The sequence below is a fragment of the Octodon degus genome, unplaced genomic scaffold, assembly GCF_000260255.1.
Source record: "Octodon degus isolate 3935 unplaced genomic scaffold, OctDeg1.0 scaffold00121, whole genome shotgun sequence".
Lineage (NCBI taxonomy): Eukaryota > Metazoa > Chordata > Mammalia > Rodentia > Octodontidae > Octodon > Octodon degus.
This window is the reverse complement of record NW_004524697.1, coordinates 7,870,813-7,873,659: the sequence shown is the minus strand read 5'-3', so window position 1 is coordinate 7,873,659 and position 2,847 is coordinate 7,870,813. Positions and strand designations below refer to the sequence as shown.

Genomic DNA, 2,847 nt, shown 5'->3' with positions numbered 1-2,847 from the left:
ATCCACTGCTTTTTTAGCAACCATCAACTGTAACATCTGTTTCCGGTATTTGCTCATGATGAGTTCCAAAGCATCCTGGTGCTCCTCCAAGGAAACCCACAGCTCTCTGTTTTCCTGTTGCAAGTCTCTAATTTGTGTGTTCTCTTGGGACAGCAGGATGTGAGGTTTATATTTGGCCATCTCCTTCAAGTCGGATGCATCTTCTTGATGCTGGTCCGGAAGCGCTGTCCCTGCCTCCCGCATGGCTGCCACCCGTCGGTGCAGAGCCGCAGACTGATCCACCAGCGACTTGGCGGCCGCATCGTGTTCCCACAGCCTCTCTAGCAGTGTCTTGGCGTCTGTCAGGATCTTCTTGATCGTACAGCTCATAGCACTTGAAGGATCACGGCCTCTGCTCTGGTCACCTACACGATTACCTCAGACTTTCCCACAGCTCGGCTCAAGCCTTTTATTTATATACAATGTAGTTCTCAGTGTTTGGCAACATTAACTTTCTTTAAATCCTTAATAGGATCCCTTGCCTTACTTTTCCCTCCACCTTTTCATCTTGTTTATTTTTCAAACATTGCTTCTTTCATTCTCCTATTCATGCCAACTCCATCTTTACTAGTATTACTATTAAGCTTTATTAAACTTTAGATAGTTAACTCTTTGCTATTATTCTTGAATTCTTTTCTTTTCTTTTTTTTTGGCGGAACCAGGGATTGAACTCAGGCCCTTGCGTTGGCCAGGAAAGCGCTTTTTCTACTGAGCCATCTTCCCTGAATTCTTTTCTACTGTTAATGGTGGTATAATTATTACATTTAGTACATATTTACGGTACATCAATATTTGGTTTTTGTACCTATATAATAATTCTAGATCTTTTTTATGTTTAAGGGTGGTGCAGTGGTAGCTTTTATTGGTTCTGATATATCAATATACAGTTTGTTTTTGAATTACTGTTGCCAATTTTGGTGCTACTGCCATGGTGGCACAGCTGTTGAAATCTGATCTAATCTGAATATTTAGGTAGTGCTAGCAAACATACTGCCAGTCATTTCTGGAAAACCAGGTACGGGGACAATTATACTTCATCTGCCAAATTAATGGAATTTGTAGGATCATGGAACAAAGGCAAATGCCTATAGTTTGTCACACCTAAAATGCATTATTAAGTAGTGGACACTAATTAACAATATCAGCATATCAGCAACAAAGTCTTTCTACAATAATCAACCCACAAACCTCATCACAAAAAGCAACAATACAAACATGAGAACATAAGGCTCCAAATAGGCTCCAAAAACTCTCCAATCACCCAAAACTGATTCATGGGTATGAATGAAAAGAAAACTGAAAACCAAACAGCTAAATTATATGACATGATAAAAGAAGACACACAGACAGACAGACAGATAAGACAGAAAAAAAAGAAGGAAGGGAAGAGATGGGATGGGACTCAGTAAACTCAAAACATGATATGGCAAGCTCAAGTAGATAATGAACTTAATAAAAAAGATCAGTGAGTTTACCAAAGACATTAACTACTAAAAAGCGAGCTGAGCTAAGCAAAACAAAGAAAACATGAATGACCAGTTTAGCAAAAAACTCAAGTTTATAACAAGATACAAAATAGGAAGCCAGGAAATTAAAAATTCAATTTAAAGTATAGGCAGCAAAAGTGATGTATTGGATAAGAACGAATACAAATGACCACACACAGAGAAATATCTTAAAAACAAGAAAGCATGGAAAGTAGCTCTAACAGCTGCTAATAAGGCTAAGAATGATTGGAATTAATGAAAAACCAGAAGACAATACAAATGGCATTGAAATATGTTAACAGAAATAAAAGCAGAAAACCTAGCAGGTATGAAGAAAAGACTAATGTACAGATACATGAGGTAACAGAACCCCAAATACCCATGATCAGAAAAAACTTTTCTATAACACATTATAATCAATTCAACACACTATAATCAAAATCTCAGAGTCCAAAACTATAGAATTTGGGTCCAGGAAGATGGCTCAGTAGAATAAGTACTTGCCTGGCAAGCACAAGGGCCTCAGTTCAATCCCCGGTTCCACCAAAAAAAAAGGTATAGAATCTTGGTGTGAGTGGGACTGCCTGCGGCCTGCCGGATCCTTATTCAAGACAGCGCCCAGGCCCAGCGTAAGAGTGGAACTTCCTCCATCAGACAGGCCCTGTCTGGAACCTTGTGGCAGAACTCCCCGCAGAGAGGCTAGTAGCAAGACCCACCCAGCTGATCCAGGAGCAGAACATCTTGCCAGAGTGGCACATAGGGTTCACCTCCAAGGGCTGCAGCAGGAAGAAATGGAGCACAGCAGCCAGACCCAAGCCACACCCATCTGGATGAGTTTGAACTTGGTAGAGCCAGATCTGGTGCTAAGGTAATAACTCTACCAAAGCTCTACAACAAAGGTCAGGAGACAGTGTTATACAAAATGACAAAGAGAAGGAGAAAAATGCAGTCTCAGGCCCTGAGCCCACCCAGAACAAATGCAGGAGACAATAGCATGGAAGAAATTGGAAATCACACACCTGAAATCTCTGAAATAATAGTGTCTGAAGTAAAGAAACAACTGCAGAAAGGTATAGGAGAAATCAGATTGGAAATAATGTGTGAAGTAAAAAATGAAATGATAACTATAATGAAAGAAGTACTAAGTGCTTCTAAAGAAGACACTGATAGGGGCCAGGGATATAGCTCAGGGGCATAAGCGCCTGCCTACCTGGCAAGTGCAAGGTCCTGAGTTCGATCCCTGGTACCACAAAAAACAAAAACAAAAACAAAAAACAAAAAACCAAGAAGACAGTGATAAAAAAAAAAAAAGAGAGAGAGA

At 40.1% G+C, this 2,847-nt stretch overlaps 1 protein-coding gene and 1 pseudogene across 1 annotated transcript in view; both read right to left on the bottom strand.

The window, feature by feature from the left end:
* Nucleotides 1-369, bottom strand: part of LOC105743378 — a 2,055-nt pseudogene extending 1,686 nt beyond the window's left edge.
* Nucleotides 1-2,847, bottom strand: part of Nek1 (NIMA related kinase 1) — a 227,734-nt gene that overhangs the window by 80,270 nt on the left and 144,617 nt on the right. The gene's annotated exons all lie outside the window — the stretch shown is intronic.